Source organism: Rattus norvegicus, chromosome 4 (assembly GCF_036323735.1).
Source record: "Rattus norvegicus strain BN/NHsdMcwi chromosome 4, GRCr8, whole genome shotgun sequence".
NCBI lineage: Eukaryota > Metazoa > Chordata > Mammalia > Rodentia > Muridae > Rattus > Rattus norvegicus.
In genome coordinates this window covers 98,181,052-98,202,601 of record NC_086022.1, presented here as the reverse complement: position 1 = coordinate 98,202,601, position 21,550 = coordinate 98,181,052, and the positions used below count along the sequence as shown (strand labels likewise).

General features: G+C 40.7%; 1 non-coding gene across 1 annotated transcript; it reads left to right on the top strand.

The window, feature by feature from the left end:
* The first annotated feature begins 20,887 nt into the window (after positions 1-20,887).
* On the top strand, positions 20,888-21,020 carry LOC120102682 (small nucleolar RNA SNORA17). The gene has a single exon (XR_005504302.1). It is a non-coding gene; the product is annotated as a small nucleolar RNA SNORA17 (small nucleolar RNA).
* The last annotated feature ends 530 nt before the right edge of the window (positions 21,021-21,550 follow it).

Below are 21,550 nucleotides of genomic sequence, written 5' to 3'. Positions count from 1 at the left end.
GGTGGTCCTGGTGACACCCCCACCCCATCAGCTGGTTTATTCTGCCTGGTTGGTGATCCAGTTTCCAAGAGATCTCAGGTTTCTAGGTTAATTGAGACTGCTCATCCCCCTGCAGGGTTGCCCTACTCTTTAGCGTCTTCCAGCTTTTCCATAATTCAACCAGAGGGCTCAGGAACTTCTGTTCCATTGGGTGCACATATCTGCTTCTGACTCTTTAAGCTATTTGTGGGTCTTTTGGAGAGCAGTAATAGTAGGTCACTTTCTGTAAGTGCCCCATAGTCTCAGTAATGGTGTCAGATCTTGGGACCTCCTCTTGAGCTGGATCCCACTTTGGGCCTGTCGTTGAACCTTCTTTTCTTCAGGCAATTCTGGATTTTCATTCCTACATTTCTTTCAGACAGGAAGAATTATGGGTCAGAGCTTTGGCTGTGGGATAGCAACCCCATACCTCACTTGATGCCCTGTCTTTCTGCTGGAGGTAGATTCAATAAGTTCCCTCTCCCACTGTAGGGATTTTTATCTAAGAATACCCCCCCACTTTGAGTCCTATGAGTCTCTCACTTTCCAGGTCTCTGGTACATTCTAGACTGTCTTTCCAACCTCCTTCTTCCCAAGGTCATCTGATTCCATTCTTTGTTCTGGCCCTCAGCACTTCAGTCCTTTTCTACCACTTAATACAAATCATGTTCCCCTCTTCCCCCATCCATGTCCCCTTTCTCTTCCCTGTCCCTCCCTCCCTCCCTGCTTGGGGTTGTGTTCTTCTCCCTCCCAAATGAAACTGAGGTGTCCTCATTTGGGCACTTCAGCTTGTTGAACTTTTTGAATTCTGTGGACTGTATCTTGGGTACATTGTACTTTTTTGGCTAATATCCAATTATTAGTGAAAACATACCATGCATGTGCTTATGGGTCTAAGTTTCCTCATTCTGGGTGACAGTTTCTAAGTCCCTCCATTTGCCTGAAAAGCTCAGAATGTTTTTGTTCTTAATAACTGAGTAGTATTCCATTGTGTAAGTAAACAAATATCTATGTATCCATTCTTCTGTCATGGGACATCTGGGTTGTTTCCAGCCTCTGCTTATCACAAATAAGGCCACTAAGAACATAGTGAAACATGTACCCCTGTGGTATGGTGGGTCATCTTTGGGGTGAATTCCAAAGAGTCATTTTTCTGGATCTTTAGATTGAACTATTTCCAATTTTCTGAGGAACCTTCAAATGGATCTCCAGAGTGGTTATACCAGTTTTCTATCCCACCAACAATGGAGGAGTGTTCCTTTCTCCACATACTTTCCACCATGTGTTGTCACCTGAGGTTCTAATCTTAGCCATTCTGACTGATGCAAGGTAGAATCTCAGGGTCATTTTAATTTGCAATTTTCTAGTCACTAAAAACTTTGAACATTTCTTTAAGTGTTCCTCAGCCATTCGAGATTCCTCTATCATAGTTCTATTCTGCATTTCTTTATTGGATTGTTTGGTTTTTTGGTTCTAAGCTTCTTTATGTGTTTTAGACATTAGTCCTTTATGAGATGTGGGTTAGTGAAGTGTTTTCCCAAACATTTTATCCTAAAACAAAAGAACATAACTTCCTCTCTGCACTTCACAGTTCCTTCTCCAAAATTGACCATATAATCGGTCACAAAACAGGCCTCAACAAATACATGACAATTGGCATAATCGCATGCACCCTATTAGATCACCATGGATTAAGCCTGGTTTTCAAAAACAACAAAAACCACAGAAAGCCTACATACACATGAAAGTTGAATAATGCTGTACTCAGTGATAACTTGGTCAAGAAAGAAAGAAAGAAAGAAAGAAAGAAAGAAAGAAAGAAAGAAAGAAAGAAAGAAAGGAAGGAAGAAAGAAAGAAAGGAATTAAAGACTTCTAAGAATTTAATGAAAATGAAGGCATAACATACCCAAACTTATGAGACACAATGAAAGCTGTGCTGAGAGGAAAATTCATAGCTCTGTGCATCTCCAAAAAGAAACAGGAAAGAGCATACATTAGCAGTTTGACAGCACACCTAAAAGCTCTAAAACAAAAAGAAGCAAATACACCCAAGAGGAGTAGAAGGCAGGAAATAATCAAACTAAGGGCTGAAATCAACCAAGTAGAAACAAAAAGGACTATACAAAGAATCAACAAAATCAGGAGCTAGTTCTTTTAGAAAATCAACAGGATAGACAAACCCTTAGCAAGTCTAACTAGAGGGCACTGAGACAGTATCCAAACCAACAAGATAAGAAATGAAAAGGAAGATAAACAACAGATTTGAGTAAATTCAAAAAATTATCAAATCTTACTACTAAAACCTATATTCAACAAAACTGGAAAATCTGGAGGAAATGGACAATTTTCTAGACAGATACCAGGTACTCAAGTTAAATCAGGAACAGAAAAACCATCTAAACAACCACATAACTCCTAAAGAAATAAAAGCAGTTATTAAGTCTCCAGGACCAGATGGGTTTAGTGCAGAATTCTATCAGACCTTCATAGAAGACCTTGTACCAATAATGTCTGAACCATTCCACAAAAGAGAAACAGACAGAGCACTACCCAATTCCTTCTATTAAGCCACTATTATGATTATACATAAACCACACAAAAACCCCACAAAGGAAGAGAACTTCAGACCAATATCCCTCAAGAATATCAGTAAAAAATATTCAATAAAATTCTTGCAAACCAAATTCAAGAATACATCAAAATGATCATCAAAAGTGATCAAGTAGTATTCACCATTTTTATCCACTATATAAACAAACTCAAAGAAAAAAGAAAGACATGATCATTTCATTAGATGCAGAGAAAACATTTGACAAAATTCAACATCCCTTCATATTAAAAGTCCTGGAGAGATCAAGAATTTAAGGCCCATACCTAAGCATAGTAAAAGTCATATACAGCAAACCAGTAGCTAACATTAAATTAAATGGAGAAAAACATTAAGCATTCCCACTAAAATCAGGGCTTAGAAAACAACTGCCTACTCTCTCTCCCTAAAATTTAATAGAGTACTCAAAATTCTAGGCAGAGGAATCTGACAATGAAAGGAGGTCAAAGGAATAAAAGTTGGAAAGGAAGAAATCAAAATATCACTATTCACAGATGATATGATAGTATACTTAAGTGACCTCAAAAGTTCCACCAGAGAACTAGTAACCTGATAAACAACTTCAGCAAAGTGGCTGGGTATAAAATTAACTCAAACAAATCAGTAGTCTTCCTCTATTCAAAGGGTAAACAGGTTGAGAAAGAAATTGGAGAAATAACACTCTTCACCACAGTTCCAAATAATGTAAAACACCTTGGTGTGACTCTAACCAAGCAAGACAAATATCTGCATGACAAGAACTTCAAGTCTCTGAAGAAAGGAATTGAAGATCTCAGAAGACGGAAAGACTTACCATGCTCGTGGATTGGCAGGATTAAAATAGTAAAAATGACCATTTTGCCAAAAGCAATCTACAGGTTTAATGCAATCTCCATCAAAATTCCAACTCAATTCTTCATAGAGATAGAAAGAGAAATTTCCAAATTCATTTGAAATAACAAAAAAACCGAGGATAGTGAAAACAAAAGAACTGCTGGGAGAATCACCACCCCTGACCTCTAGCTGTATTACAGAGCAATAGTGACAAAAACTGCATGGTATTGGTACAGAGACAGGCAAGAAGATCAGTGGAATAGAACTGAAGACCCAGAAATGAACCCACACACTTATGGTCACTTGATCTTTGACAAAGGAGCCAAAACAATCCAACGGAAAAAAGATAGCATTTTCAACAAATGGTGCTGTTTCAACTGGAGGGCAGCATGTAGAAGAATGCATATCCACTCATTCTTATCACCAGTAAAAAGCTTATGTACAAGTGGATCAAGGACCTCCACATCAAAGCAGATACACTCAAACTAATAGGAGAAAAAGTCGAGAAGAGTCTTTTTTTTTTTTTCATCTTTACTAACTTGAGTATTTCTTATTTACACTTCGATTGTTATTCCCCTTCCCGGTTTCCAGACCAACATCCCCCAACCCCTCCCCCTCCCCCTTTGTATGGGTGTTCCCCTCCCCATCCTTCACCCATAACTGCCATCCCCCCAACAATCACATTCACTGGGGGTTCAGTCTTGGCAGGACCAAGGGCTTCCCCTTCCACTGGTGCTCTTACTACGCTATTCACTGCTACGTATGCAGTTGGAGTCCAGGGTCAGTCTATGTATAGTCTTTAGGTAGTTGCTTAGTCCCTGGAAGCTCTGGTTGGTTGGCATTGTTGTTCATATGGGGTCTCAAGCCCCTTCAAGCTCTTTCAGTCAATTTAAGATTCCTTCAACGGGAAGAGTCTTGATCACATGGGAACTGGGGAAAAGTTCCTGAACAAAACAACAATGGCTTATGCTTATGCTCTGATATCAAGAATCATCAAATGGAACCTCATAAAACTGCAAAGCTTCAGTAAGGCAAAGGACACTGTCATTAGGACAAAATGGCAACCAACAGATTGGGAAAAGATCTTTACCAATCCTACATCTGATAGAGGGCTAATATCCAAAATATACAAAGAACTCAAGATGTTAGACTCCAGAGAGTCAAATAACCCTATTAAAAAATAGAGTACAGAGCTACGCAGCCAGCTGTGATAAGCTGGAGAAAGATTTAAATTTTGCTTGGGAGTAAGGAATCTTAAAGGCGGAGTTTCAGCCCGTATGGCACTTAGTGCGTAGCTGCCTAAAAGATCAGAAATGCTGTCAACAGGCTATAAAAAAGGGACAGGCTGTGTTAGAAATGCTACAGGAAGAATGATCTAAAAAGGCTGAGAGTGGGGTGGGAGAGGACTATAAGGAAAACAAGAACAAAAAAGGAATTTCTGACATTTGCTCACAGTAGGAGAGCGCTCATTTAGAGAAGTTCTTTAAGGGAGCCTGCCTTATCAGGCAGTGGCCAAGGTCAGGATTAATGTTTTCTTTTCCATGGGCCTTTAAACCCAGTGAGACAGTTTGGTAAAGGGCTGCTACTGAGGTCCTGATAGCCCCAGGTGAACTGGTTACAATTCTTTTGTCAGCCACCTGGCATCTAACACCCAGGTTCTAACCATCTCTCCATCCTTTTGTTATTAGTTGTTACTAGAAGCCTAGTGTCATTTGGAGGCTGGTTCTCTTGAGAGGCAAAGCCACCAAGCTGACACTGAAGAGAGGTACTCCTTAAGGGAAAATCTAAGTCCAGAGAGACAGCCGGTAACAGATAGGCTGCCCCTCTGCTCGTCTTTCTGTTTCATAGACAAAGTTGTGCTTATATTTACAATGGCCTTTTTGTCCAAGAAGGCCTCCTGGTTTAGCTGTGTGACTAAATGCTGTTTGCCCTCTTCACAAAATTCTCCTGTTTTCTCACCATCCCGTTTGAGATGCTTGTTAGTAACTGTTACAGGTCTTCTTTACCACCGAGGAAAGACGGGATCCTACTAGAGGCCAGAAAAAATGTTCCAGACACGGATGGAAGGCCTTTACTTCTGCCTGTTGACTTCAATACGCCTAAAGGTAGGGAGTGCCAGGTCTGCCGCCAGGCTCCAAGGGTGGGTCTCTGAGGGGCTGGAAAGTGCCCCACCAATCTGGCTAAGATAAGGAAAGGATATGAAGAGAAAGTTACAGAAACTTGAAGGGTTGAGCTAAGTCACTGAGAGAGTTATTGTAAGTTGCAGAGAAAATAAGTTTGATGTGTGGTTCAGGGTCTGTGTAGAAAAGTGGACAGCACCTAATAGCTGTAGAAGAAGATGCAGAGAGACTGGGGAAGAAAAGAGACAAAAAGAAGAAGTTAGAGAGCTAAAGAGAGATAAAAGAAGAGAGAGGAACATATACTGGCCACAGTAATTAGGGAACCTAGGAAGATAGTACCTGGCAACAGAAGAGAATTCCTGGCTAAAGATCAGTGTGCCTAATGCAAAGAAAAAGGACACTGGGTCAGGGACTGCCCAAGAAAGAACAAGAGGGGCCACTGGAGAGCTTCTTGGTTCTAGAGTGCTGGCTATGTACAGAGATAGAAGGGAAGTGTGGATACAGGGACCCAATGCTCTGTGCTCCTATGCCCCCCCAGTGGGCCAATATCCAAAGACCTTGAGTGCAAGGGGCTACTGGCAACGAACAATACTTAAGGACTGCCCGAAGAACAGTGGACCTTGGCGTGGGCCGGGTAACCCACTAGTTCATAGTCATCCCTGACTGCCCCTACCCCTTGCTCATGAGAAAATTGCTCTCCAAAATGACTTGCATGGGCTGAAATGGCTGGGTGAGGCCATGTGTATGCATATCTACAGACTGTGTATGTGGAGCTAAAGACCTGTCTCAGTGCACCAGTACCTGATGCTGGGAGATGAATGGCTTAGCGCTGTTCTGCTTGGAACATATCACTCCTGCCAGCTGGGCACTAACAATTATCACCCAATCCAGGACTTAAACTGTGATAGAGTGGCTGATGTTTTGCCGTTGAATAGAGTGTCCCAAAAGATGGGACCACTGGTCAGCTGCCATGGACTAGATTCTCCACCGGTTGGGGACAATCTGGTCACCTTGCTGCCCAATCCGGACCTGGAGCCACCACAGCACGAGTGTCAAGCACTGACAGAAGCCCATGGGTGGAAGAAAGACCTCTGCGACTGGCTGATTGACCCCTGCTGAAAGCTGAGGACCTTGTCCACAGACGGGAACAGTTCTCTTCATGAATGAAGGTCAGGGACAAGTGGGTGCTGCCATGGTGGGCAACACGATGTCATCTGGGATGGCTGAACTTCTACCCTCCCAGCACTTCAGATGTCTTTACCATCTCTTGGATGCCCTGGTGAAGCCAACAACTGCAATAGATGGCCTCGATAGTCATCAAGAAGATACTGGAAGAAATTTTCCCCAGTCTGGAGTGCCCAAGGTAATCTGGTCAGACAATGGCCCTACTTTCATTGCCAAGGTAAGCCAGGGTGTGGCCAAGTATTTAGAGGTCGATTGGAAATTACATTGTATCTACGGACCTCAAGGTTCAGGACAGGTAGAGTAAATAAATAAAACTCTAAAAGAGACCCTGACCAAATTAAATTAACCATGGAGACTGGCGCAGACTGGGTGACACTCCTTCCCTCTTGCTCTCTTTAGAGCAAGAAATACCTCTTCCAGATTCAGCCTTACCCCCTTTGAGATCTTATATGGGGCCTCAGCCCCACTGACTGTATTAGATGATGTTACTGAACCAACATGTCATAGTGCCATAGTAATAATGATTTGTGTGCCAGGCTAAAAGACCTACAGGTGATACAGAAAGAAATCTGCTCACAGCTGATAGCAGCCTATGCTCCAGCGACCCCTGAGACATCTCATCAGTCATCAGTTCCAGGAGACTGCAGCTACACTGAGCCCAGACACTTGAGCCTCGCTGGAAAGGACCATACCTGGTGCTGCTGACCACCCTGACAGCTGTCAATTCTCAGTCCTCACCAGCCGTGTACTAGCTGTTGGGGCTGAGAGCTGGGACCTAGAGGGAAATTCAGTCATGTTTGTCCTGGGTTCTATCAAGATAGGTGTGGGGATAGGCTTGATTTCCATTACAAATGATGTAACATTACATATGTTAGTACTCTTAACACTTCTTGGGACTGTGCCTCAGGAATCACAGTCTGTATAAGCTTAGAAGTTCTAAAAGCTAGTCATGACCTTGGTCGATAGGCTTGGATAGTATCCAGGTTAGAATCCTCATGTTAAGACAACAATACCAAGCCGTTATGCTAGATGAAGCTGAGTTCTCCATGTAGTCCTAAGATTAGAACTACTAACAAAAAAGAAGAAGGGAATGTAGAACTAGAGTTTTAAAAAGGTTACTCATTGTCAGAGTCCAGATGTGCAGGGCCGGACGTGCCTGAGGGAGAGCCAGAGATAGGACTTGCCAAACCAGCTATCAGCCCCAAGGACATTGACCATCTGTAGCCACCCCCTCCCCTTCCTTCACCCCCCTGAGTGAGATGAGCCACCCTACCTGCCTGCCGAGCTGCTAGAGAGCACGTACTCCTTGCTGATGTAATTTTGCGCCTAAAGTAACTGTGCACCATTTGAATTGACCAATCATGTGTAACCGTGCAAATGCCCCTAACCTCCCCTATATAAACCCCCGAGTTTGGAAGCTCGGGGTCGATTCCTCTGTCTCCTGTGTGAGATACGTGTTGACCCGGGATCCCGTGGACCTGGGATCCCGTTAATAAAGGTACCTCGTGCTTTTACATAAAAAAAAAAAAGAGAGAGAGAGAGAGTACAGAGCTAAACAAATAATTCTCAGCTGAGGAATATCCAATGTCTGAGAAGCACCTAAAGAAATGCTCAACATGCTTAGTCATCAGGGAAATGCAAATCAAAACAACCCTGAGATTCCACCTCACACCAGTCAGTTATTTATAATAGCCAGAAACTGGAAAGAACCCAGATGGCCTTCAACAGAGGAATGGATACAGAAAATGTGATACATATACACAATGGAATACTACTCAACTATCAACAACAATGACTTCATAAAATTCATAGGCAAATGGAATGAACTAGAAAATATCCTGTGTGAGGTAAACCAATCACAGAAAAACACACATGTTATGCACTCACAGATTAGTGGATATTATCCCAAAAGCTCAAATTAGCCAAGGTACAATCCACAGACCACGTGAAGCTCAAGAGGAAGGATGACCAAAATGTTCATGCTTCACTCCTTCTTAAAAGGGGAAACAGAAATATTCATAGGAGGGGATATGGTGGCAAAGTTTAGAGCAGAAAATGAAGGAATGGCCATTCAGAGCCTACCCAACATGAGGCTCATATATATATTGTCACCAATCTTAGATAAGATTCATGAAGCTGAGAAGTACCTGCTGACAGGAACCAGATATAGATGTCTCCTGAGAGACACAGCCAGAGCATGTCAAACACAGAGGCAAATGTTAGCAGCAAACCATTGAACTGGGAACAGGACCCCTGTTGGACAAATTAGAAAAAGTATTGAAAGAGCTCAAGGGGCTTGCAACTCCATAAGAAGAATAATGCCAACAAACCAGAGCTCCCATGGACTAAACCACTACCCAAAGACTATACATGGACTGACCCATTGCTTTAACTGCCTATGTAGCACAGGAAGGAAGGCCTTGTTGAACACCAAAGAAAGGAGAAGCCCTTTCATCCTGCCAAGGTTGATATGGGGAGAGAGCTTTAAGGAGGCTTGATTGGGAGGGGAACACCCTTATAGAAGAAGGGTAGTCAGAGGGATAGGGGACTTATGGACAGGAACCCAGGAAAGGTGATAACATTTGAAATGTCAATAAAATATTTATCCAAGAAAATTAAAAAAAAAAAACTAGGATACTGCTAAGTACACAGGGCCAAGAAAAAACAGGCCCATTGCTTTCCCAGCAGCTATCGAGATTTTCTTCTTATACTCCAGAGCATGTGGTACATCTACACAATGAAATACTACTCAGCTATCAAAATGACTTTATGAAATTCATATGCAAATGGATGGAACTGGAAAATATCATTCTGAATGAAGTAATTCAATCACAGAAAAACACACATAGTCGGCACTCATTGATAAGTGGCTATAAGCCCAAATGCTTGAATTGCCCTAGATGCACAGAGCACATGAAACTCGAGAAGGATGACCAAAATGAGAATGCTTCACTCCTTCTTTAATAGGGGAACCTTGAATACCCTTGGGAGAGGAGATAGAGGCAAAATTTGAAACAGAGGCAGAAGGAATACCCATTCAGAGCCTGCCCCATGTGTGGCCAACACATATACAGCCACCACACTAGATAAGATGGATGAAGCAAAGAAGTGTAGACTGACAGGAACAGGATGTAGATCTCTCCTGAGAGACACAGTCAGAATATGGCAAATACACAGGCGAATGCCAGCAGCAAACCACTGAAACGATAATGGGACACCGTTGAAGGAATCAGAGAAAGGCCTGAAAAAGCTTGAAGAGGCTTGAGACCCCATACAAACAACAATGACAACAAATTGGAGCTTCCAGGGACTAAGCCACTACCCAAATTCTATACATGGACTGACCCTAGGCTCCAACTGCATAGGTAGCAATGAATAGCCTAGTAAGGGCACCAGTGTAAAGGGAAGCCCTTGGTCCTGCCAAGCCTGGACCCCAACTGAATGGGATTCTTGGGGGTGGACTGTAATGGGGGAGGGTGAGGAGGAGAACACCCATATAGAGGGGAAGAGGGAGGGTTTAGGGGGATATTGGCCTAGAAACCGGGAAAGGGAATAACAATTGAAATTAATTAATTTAATTAAGATGAAAATTAATTAAATTTAATCAATTTAATTAAGATGAAAAATAAACAAATAAAGGGGAATAAAATAATCATAGGAGGCAGATAGAGGGATGGAATTGGATGAGAGAGGTGTATATGGAAAGAAGAATGGGAGGCTCAGAATAAGGTATGGGAATAGACAGGAGAGATAGCCAGAAGGCCAGAAAAATGAATGGAAATCTGCAGCTGGTGGAACTAAAGGGGTGGGGACATTTCTAGGACATGCCTGAAATCTGTGATTGTGGAGGATCCCAGGAGTCAATGAGGATGACTTTAACGGAGTCTCATAGCAATGGAGATATGAAACCTGTTTTGTTTTGTTTTTTATAACTGAACAGTTCTCCAATGGAGGGAAAAAGATATCAACCCACCCACAAAAGTTTAACCCAAAATTTGTCCTGTTTGTAAGAAATACAAAGACAGAGATGGACCAGAGACTGAGAATAGTCAACCAATAAACAACCCAAGGTGAGACCCATCCCATAGATAAGCACCAGTCCCTAACACTACTAATAATACTGTTATATGCTTGCATTAAAGAATCTACCATAACAGACCTCTGAGAGACTCTATCCAGGTTCACACAAATGAAGATGCAGAGACACATAGCCAGTCATTGGACCTAAATAGGGGACTCTTATAGAAGAGATGGGAGAACAAGTAAGGAATCCATGTAGGATAAAAATTCCATTGGAAAACCAACAGAGTCAACATGCTAGACCTTGGGGGCTCTCAGAAAATGAATCACCAACCAAAGAGCATACACAGGCTAGACTTAGGCCTCCCCTCCCATAAGGAGCAGATGTGCAGCTTGATTTTCCTGAAGGACCCCAACAACGGGAGCAGGGGCTGTTCCTAAATCTGTTGGCTATCTGTGGAATCCATTCCTTTCACTGGACTGCCTTACCTGGCTTCAGTGTAACAGGATGTGCCTAGCCTTGCAAACACTTGAGGACTTGATGACTTGATAACGTGACTACCAGTTGCTCAGATGCTATGAGTTATTCAGTAGCTATTTAAAATTAGGTTTAATATTCACCCCACCAGAAGAAACATATACCTATTACTGAGATGTAGCCAAAAACCAAGGTTTAAGAGGTCACACAACCCAGGAGCGAACTTACTATTATTATTTTGCTAAATAAAATCAGTGTCAAACTACCCTCAAATTTATATCTCTGCATACATAGAATAATACATCTCTCAGACCTCACTAGAGAAGTGTAGGTAGTAGATGTTGACAAAAACAAAGACTCAACGAAGGTCAAGTACACTGAATAAACGTCAGTAGTGGGCTCAGCCACACACAAAAAGGCATCTATAGCATGTTTAGTGTCACTGGCTCAGGGTTCATTACAGAAGAGGAGCAGAAAGATTGCAAGATCCATAGGTTGTTTATTGCTTATTCATGCTGTGTCTCTTGAGAATTGTCTGTTTAGTTCATTACCGAATATGCATCGGACTGTTAGGTTCCTTGTTGATTACTTTGATTATACTTCTAGTTATGTGTATATTTAGGTAATAATTTCATGTTGAACGTATAGATACCATGGTGTTCAGATAACTCAAGTACTTATTATTTTGAAACTCTCATATTTTCATCTTACAAAGTCTCAGAGAATCTCCTATTGCTATGTAACATAGAATCACATATTGTAGTCAAGCTTCCACTAGCAACCTATCCTCAATAATGCAACTTGAAAGTAAAACCTAGAATGAGAAAATGTTATTCAATGCAGCCACACTCAAAAGTGGGGGTTGGGAGGGATCACACTTGTGCAGTCCTGACCTGAGATTGAAGATTAAACACAGGGAAAAATATGTGCACATAGAAACAGGACTGTTGAAGGTGTAGTCCTATCTATCATTGGCATAAGTGGGTGTACTTGTATCTATCATCATGCAAAACATTGAGTGACATCCCCTGCAAAGAAGCTCCTGCTTCTCCTTCTACCAGCATGAACAGTTATGAAAAGTCCTATTTCCTAGGGATCCATTTTTTCCTTAGCTGAAAGTTAGAGAAAACATCTGTCTCTTAAAAATAGTTTCATTTGACCATGCTGACTACATCATGTTACATCCAGATAAGGAACATATCAGGCAGCAGCTTTGTCACCTCAAGCAGTGAGGTTTTTGTTTAAAGCTGTATCACTGAGGGAGAATATTCTAGACTTTGCATACAGTAATAAACACCCACGTCCTCTGCCTCCACTCTACTGATTTTCACTGTGTAAATATGTTCCTGACCCACTGCCAGTGAACCTATCTTGAACTCTTGAGGAAAGTTTGGAAATCAGATATATCAGAAGCTGAGGAGACTGGCCTGACCACTGCAAATAGCAATAAAATAATAAGTGTTGCATTACTATGCAGGAGACTCTTACTAAACCTGCAGGAGATGGAAACAGACTCTCCAGGAGTGACTGGATTGGAGAGTGCAACCGAGGGCATCACAATATCCCCAGTGGCTTCTGAAATAAAAGAAATGAAAGGTTATGCACAAACATAATGATACTATGTTACTTTATCAACTTCCTAGATATTGAGTTCATGGTTTTTATTCATGTTCAAAACATGTTCAATATAAAATACTTACATTAAGAGAGCACAGAGACTCTCTAGAGATCACCTAAGCCTTCTGCTTTGGAATTTGTTAGAGCTGTCACAAAAGCACAGCTTTCTATTCCCTCTCCCTCTAATCCTCACAAGCCCATTCATGGAGAAAAGACTGGAAATCTCACACATGGGCAGAACATGCATCTGCATTATCAGGTCCCCAGCAATCCTCATCCCTCCACACTCTCCTTAAGTCTTTGTTTTTCTCCTCACCAGGGATCCAGAGCACAATAATATGATTTCCTTTCAATGAAACCAAAAGAGAGATAAACAAACATAATTTCACCTCTATCAATGAAAATAACAGGCAGCAATAATCACTATTCCTTAATATGTTTCAACATCAACGAACTCAATTCCCCAATAAAAAGACACAGACTAACAGAGTGGATACATAAATAGGGCACTGCATTTTGCTACATGAAGATAACTCACCTCAAAAACAAAGAAATATACTACCTCAGAGTAAATGGCTGCAAAACAATTTTCTGAGCAATGGCCCAAAGAAAATGCTGGAGTTGCCATTCTAATATCAAATAAAATTGAGATTCAATGAAGAGTCATTATAAAAGATAAGGAAGGACACCACATATACATCAAAGGAAAAATCCACCAAGATGAACTCTCAATCCTAAATATCTATGCTCCAAATGCAAGGGCACCTATTTTCATAAAAGTAACCTTTTATAAAGCTGAAAGCATACATTGCACCTCACATGATAATAGTAGGAGATTTCAACATCCACTCTCATCACTGTACAGATCATGGAAAGAGAAAATAAACAGAATTGTAGAAAAACTAACAGAAGACATGAACCAAATGGATTTAACAAATATTTATAGAACATCCCATCCTAAAACAAAAGGATATACCTTCTTCTCAGCATCTCATGGAACCTTCTCCAAAATTGACAATAAAATTGGTCACAAAACAGGCCTCAACAGATACAGGAAGATAGAAATAAGGCCATGCGTCCTATCAGACCCCCACGGGCTAAAGCTGGTCTTCAATAAAAATAAGGAAAGAATGTCCCCATATACGTGGAAGTTGAACAATGTTCTACTCAGTGATAATCTGGTCAAGGAAAAAATAAAGAAAGAAATAAAAGACTTCTTAGAATTTAATGAAAAGGAAGGTAAAACATACCCAAACTTATGGGAAACAATGAAAGCTGTGCTAAGAGGAAAACTCATAGCTCTGAGTGCCTACAGAAAGAAACAGGAGAGAGCATATATCAACAGCTTCATAGCAAACCTAAAAGCTCTAGAACAAAAAGAAGAAATACACCCAGGAGGAGTAGAAGGCAGGAAATAATCAAACTCAGAGCTGAAATCAACCAAGTAGAAACAAAAAGGACTATACAAAGAATCAACAGAACCAAAAGTTGGTTCTTTGAGAAAATCAACAAGATAGACAAACCCTTATTCAGATTAACCAGAGGACACTGAGAGTGTGTCCAAATTAACAAAACCAGAAAGGAGAAGGGAGACATAACAACAAAATCTGAAGAAATTAAAAAATCATCAAATCCTACTACAAAAGCCTATATTCAACAAAACTTGAAAATCTGGAGGAAATGGACAATTTTCTAGATGGATACCAGGTACCCAAGTTAAATCAGGAACAGAAAAACCATCTAAACAACCCCATAGCTCTCAAAAAATAGAAGTCATTAAAAGTCTCCCAACAAAAAAGAGCCTACGTCCAGTGCAGAATACTATCAGACCTTCATAGAAGACCTCATACCAAAACTGTGCAAACTGTTCCACAAAATGAAAACAGACGGAGCACTACAAAATTACTTCTATGAAGCCACAATTATTCTTATACCAAAACCACACAAAGACTCAAGAAAGAAAGAGAACTTCAGACCAATTTCCCTTATGGCTATTGACTCAAAAATACTCAATAAAATTCTTGCAAACCGAATCCAAGAACACATCAAAACAATCATCCATCATAATCAAGTAGGCTTCATCCCAGGCATGCAGGGATGGTTTAATATACAAAAATCTATCAATGTTGTCCTCTATATAAACAAATTCAAAGATAAGAACCACAAGATCATTTCATTAGATGCTGAGAAATCATTTGAAATATTCAACACCCCTTCATGATAAAAGACCTAGAAAGATAAGGAATTCAAGGCCATATCAAAACATAGTAAAAGCCATATACAGCAAACCAGTAGCTAACATCAAACTAAATGGAGAGAAATTTGAAGCAATCCCACTAAAATAAGGGACTAGACAAGGCTGCCCACTCTCTCCCTACTTTTTCAATATAGAACTCGAATTCCTATCCAGAGCAATCAGACAGTGAAAGGAAGTCAAAGGGATACAAATTGGAAGGGAAGAAATCAAAATATCAGTATTTGCAGATGATATGAAAGTGTACATGAGCGACCCCAAAAGTTCCACCAGAGAACTACTTAACCAGATAAACAACTTCAACAAAGTGTCTGGGGATAAAGTTAATTCAAACAATTCAATAACCTTCCTCTACTCAAAGGATAAATAGCCTGAGAAAGAAATTAAGGAAATAACACCATTCAAAATAGTCCCAAATAAAATAAAATATATTGGTGTGACTTTAATTAAGCAAGTGAAAGATCTGTATGACAAGAACTTCAAGTCTCTGAAGAAAGAAATTGAGGAAGATCTCAGAAGATGGAATGATCTTCCATGCTCAAAGATTGGCAGGATTAATATACCAGAGATGGCAAAAAGCAATCTACAGATACAACAAACCCAATCAAAATTCCTACTCAATTCTTTATAGAGATAGAGAGAGAAATTGCAAATTCATTTGGAATTACAAAAAATCCAGAATAGTGAAAACTATATTCAACAATAAAAGAACTTCTGGGGGAATCATCATCCATGACTACAAACAGTATTACAGAGCAATAGTCATAAAAACTGTATCGTATTGGCACAGAGAGAGGCAAGTTGATCAGTGGAACAGAATTGATAACCCAGAAATGAACCCACAAACCTGTAGCCAATTGACCTTTGACAAAGAAGTTAAAACCACCCAATGGAAGAAAGATAGCATTTTTCAACAAATGGTGCTGGTTCAACTGGAGGTCAGCATGTAGAAGAATGCAAATCGATCAATTCTTATCTCCATGTACAAAGCCTAAGTCCAAGTGGATCAAGGACCTCCACATCAAACCAGATACACTTAAATTAATAGAAGAAAATGTGGAAAAGAGTCTCAAACACATGGGCACTGGAGAAAATTTCCTGAACAAAACACCAGTGGCTTATGCTCTAAGATCAAGAATCGACAAATGGGACTTCAAAGAACTGCAAAGCTTTTGTAAAGCAAAATACACTGACATTAGGTAAAAACAGCAACCAAAGATTTGGAAAAAATCTTTACCAATCCTACATCTGATAGAAAGCTAATATCCAAAACAAAGAACTCAAGAAGTTAGACTCCAGAGAGCCAAATCATCCTATTAGAAAATGGGGTACAGGGCTAAACAAAACATTCTCAGCTGAGGATTATCAAATGACCAAAAAACACCTAAAGAAATGTTCAACATCCTTAGTCATCAGGGAACTGCAAATCAAAACAACACTGAGATTCCACATCACATCTGTCAGAATCACTAAGTCAAAAACTCAGGTGACAGCAGATGCTGGCAAGGATGTGGAGGAACACTCCTCCATTGTTGGTGGGATTGCAAACTGGTACAATCACTCTGGAAATCAGGCTGGAGGTTCCTCAGAAAATTGGACATTGCACTACCTGAGGACCCAGCTATACCTCTCTTGGGCATATAGCCAAAAGATGCTCCAACATACAACAAAGACACATGCTCCATTATGTTCATAGCAGCCTTATTTATAATAGCCAGAATCTGGAAAGAACACAGATGCCCTTCAACAGAGGAATGGATTCAAAAAATGTGGTACATCTACCCAATGGAGTACAACTCAGCTATCAAAAACATTGACTTCATGAAATCCATAGGCAAATGGAATGAACTAGAAAATATCATCCTGAGTGAGGTAACCCAATCACAGAAAAACACACTTGGTAAAACTCACTGATAAGTGGATATTAGCCAAAAAGCTTGAATTACACAACATGGAATCCACAGATCACAGGAGGCTCAAGAAGAAGGATGATCAAAATGCAGATGCTCCCACTCCATCACAAAAGGGGAAAAATATTCATAGGAGAGGATATGGAAGCAAAGTTTAGAGCAGCATCTCAAGGAATGGACATTCAGAGCCTGATTCACATGTGGCCCATATGTGTGTGTGTGTGTGTGTGTGTGTGTGTGTGTGTGTATACAGTCACCAAAACTAGATAAGATTGATGAAGCTAAAAAAGTGCATGCTGAAAGGGACTGGATATAGATCTCTCCTGAGAGACACATCCAGAGCATGTCCATTACAGAGGTCAGTGCTAGCAACTAACCACCAAACTAAGAATAGGACCCCCTTAGGGGGAATTAGAGGAAGTATTGAAAGAGTTGAAGGATCTTGCAACCCCATAAAAATAGCAATGCCAACCAACCAGAGCCTACAGGGACTAAACCACTACCGAAAGACTATACATGGACTGAGTCAGGGCGCCAACTGCATATGCAGCAGAGAATAACCTTTTTGGGGCACCAGTGGAAGGGAAAGCTCTTGGTCTTGCCAAGGTTGGACCCCAGTGCTGGGGAATATGGGGGGGGGGGGGGGATAAAGGAGATGTATAGGACGAATGCCCGTATGGGGGAGGGGAGGGAATGGAGGTTTATGTACAGGAAACCAGGAAGGGAAATAACCTTTGAAATGTAAGTAAAGAAATATACCTAATAAAAAAATTTTAAAGGAAAAGAGAAAATTAAAATACCTTATGGAAATAGTGACTGAGTTGCAATCACTATAGTTAAAAATCAAGAGCTATGCCTCCCTCTGATGAAGGAAATTGAGGCACACTCTATAGCACATTTTGAAGAAATCAGGAAAGGAATGATTGTAAAACATTTGTGTTCATTAGAAGAGCTTCCAGGGGATTGCAGACTGGTAAAACCATTCTGGAAATCAGTCTGGAGGTTCCTCAGAAAATTGGACATTGAACTGCCTGAGGATCCAGCTATACCTCTCTTGGGCATATACCCAAAAGATGCCTCAACATATAAAAGAGACACGTGCTCCACTATGTTCATCGCAGCCTTATTTATAATAGCCAGAAAATGGAAAGAACCCAGATGCCCTTCAACAGAGGAATGGATACAGAAAATGTGGTACATCTACACAATGGAATATTACTCAGCTATCAAAAACAACGAGTTTATGAAATTCGTAGGCAAATGGTTGGAACTGGAAAATATCATCCTGAGTGAGCTAACCCAATCACAGAAAGACATACATGGTATGCACTCATTGATAAGTGGCTATTAGCCCAAATGCTTGAATTACCCTAGATGCCTAGAACAAATGAAACTCAAGACGGATGATCAAAATGTGAATGCTTCACTCCTTCTTTAAATGAGGAAAAAGAATACTCTTGGCAGGGAAGGGAGAGGCAAAGATTAAAACAGAGACTGAAGGAACACCCATTCAGAGCCTGCCCCACATGTGGCCCATACATATACAGCCACCCAATTAGACAAGATGGATGAAGCAAAGAAGTGCAGACCGACAGGAGCCGGATATAGATCGCTCCTGAGAGACACAGCCAGAATACAGCAAATATAGAGGCGAATGCCAGCAGCAAACCACTGAACTGAGAATAGGTCCCCTATTGAAGGAATCAGAGAAAGAACTGGAAGAGCTTGAAGGGGCTCGAGACCCCAAAAGTACAACAATGCCAAGCAACCAGAGCTTCCAGGGACTAAGCCACTACCTAAAGACTATACATGGACTGACCCTGGACTCTGTCCCCATAGGTAGCAATGAATATCCTAGTAAGAGCACCAGTGGAAGGGGAAGCCCTGGGTCCTGCTAAGACTGAACCCCCAGTGAACTAGTCTATGGGGGGAGGGCGGCAATGGGGGGAGGGTTGGGAGGGGAACACCCATAAGGAAGGGGAGGGGGGAGGGGGATGTTTGCCCGGAAACCGGGAAAGGGAATAACACTCGAAATGTATATAAGAAATACTCAAGTTAATAAAAAAAAAAAAAAAAAAAAAAAAGAAGAGCTTCCAGGGACTAAACCATCAAACAAAGGGTACACATGGAGAGACCCATGGCTCCAGCAGCATATGTAGCAAATAATGGTCTTGTTGGTCATTGATGGGAGGAGAAGCACTTGGTCCAGTGAAAGCTTGATGCCACAGTATAGGGGAATGCCGGGGCAGGGAGGCAGGAGGGAGTAGGTGGATGTGTCGGGAAGCATCCTCATAGAAGCAGGGATAGGGAGATGAGATAGAGGGATTAAGGAGAGGAAATCCTGAAAGGGGGAAACATTTGAAATGTTAACAAAGAAAATATCCAATAAACAATAAAAAGAAAAAAATGGATCTATTGGATAAAAAGAAGAGTCACACTGAAAATGTGTATACCTAATACCCAAACCCAAGTAATCTGCAGAAATAAAATCCCGACAGAATTTAAATGGCACAAAAATAGCAAAGATACTTTAGATTTAGATTGTTTACATTTGTTTTGTCATAAAATATCTTGGTTTCTCCATTTATGGTAACTGATATTTTTTGCTGGATTGAGTAATCTGAGCTAGCATCTGTGGTATTTTCAGGTCTGTAAGAGATCTGTCCATCATCTTCCGGTTTTTAGAGTCTGTTGAGATGTCTGATCCTACACCCAAATGTCTGCATTTATATGAACTTGGCCTTTTCCGTTACAACTTTTAATATTTTTTCTGTACATTTAGTGTTTGATTAATACGTGAAGAAAGAATTTTGTTTTCTGTCCCAATCCCTTTGGTGTTCTGTAGGCGTCTTGTATGCTTATGGCCATCTTATTCTAGGTAAAGAAAGTTATTTTTTATGAGTTTGATGAAGATGGTTTCTGGCCCTTTGTTGGAGGAATCTTCATTTTCTTCTATTCCTATTATTCTTAGATTTGGTCTTTTCATTGTGCTTCAAATTTCTTAGGTGTTTTAGGTTAGGAGCTTTTTACACTTTGTATTTTTGACTGAGGTATTGATACTTTCTGTCTGAGATTCTCTTTTCAATCCCCTGTGTTCCGTTCGACATGTTTGAATCTGTAGCTTCTGATGTCTTTCCTAGGTTTTCCATTTCAATGGTTCCTCCATTTGTGATTTCATTATTGTTTCTATTTTCATATTTAGATCTTGGATTTTTGTTCAATTAGTTCACTATTTGATTGTATTTTCCTATATTTTTTAAGTGATTTATGTGTTTCCTCTTAAACGGGTTGCTTCTGTTTGCCAGACTTTTCCTATATTTCCTATAGGGAGGAATTTTTCTCTATATCCTTTAAGGATAGCAAAATATCCCTTGAACATTAAAGGACACAGACATGAGCAGAGAATATAACTGTGGTCGTATTGTGGACTACTATTCTTTAAAAATTTATATATGTTTGTGTGCAATTTTGTAAGGGCATGATGTAACTGTCCCTCAAAGGAGAGAAGATGGTACTGAATTCTCTGGAAATGAAGATAAAGACAGTAGTGGGTAACCAAGTGGGTAAGAATCAGTCACAGGCCCCTAGCAAGAGCACAAACGCTCTGAACCACTGAACATGCTCTCCAGTCTCATAAATGGTTTTTAAAAGTATACCATCTCCAATTCACAAATAAACTCGATGTAATGCTGATAATATGCCTGAAAGAGTTTTGAACATTGGTAAATTCGGTCTAGAATTTATGTGGAAAGTTAAATGACAGCCTAAATAAGAAAAAATGAGGTAGAGAAAAGCGATTTATATCTTCTTACTTTATTCTTCTCGGTTGTATGAAGTTGCATTAATTATGATTGTAATGTACTTCTGCCACCTACAGGTATAGCATGTATTTCTTTTGTACCACACATGTATCAGTAGGTGACAGAGAAGGGAGGGGTTGTGTCTCTGATCAGTATTCTGGCCTATAAACATCTGAATGGTTAGTAGCCAAGCATTCCCTAAAACAGCAACACTAAAAAGACAACTAAACTGGAGCCAGACAGGCCCAGACAGTATCCAATAACAGAGAGACAGAAAGTAGAACTGCACTTAGGACCATCATCATTAGGCAGGAGTGAAAGACAACCATTGCAAGGGCCAACTCTGGCAGACAGAACAAAGACCAAGCACAAAATGACCACCACACTGACAACATGGGGAACAAACAAGGAGCTAAACTGAGATGATGACCAGTCTAGCAGAGGGGAGGCTTGTGAAAAAGACCACACCTCAGAGGTTCCCTGCCTAGAACCAGAATACATGAGAAGGACATAGCACTCCTTAGGCCAATCCTGAAACAACCCCAGATACTTACAGCCAACAGGCATAACTAAGAGAAGCAAAAAAGTGGTAGAGATGTGAAAAGGAAGGAGAAGCATAAGGATGTGGGAACAAAGAAGAGGGACAGAACTGGATACTCAAGAGTTATGAGGAACAGCATGAAGGGAGTTGCTGAGGATTCACCTGAGACCATAGAGGGGTTCTTG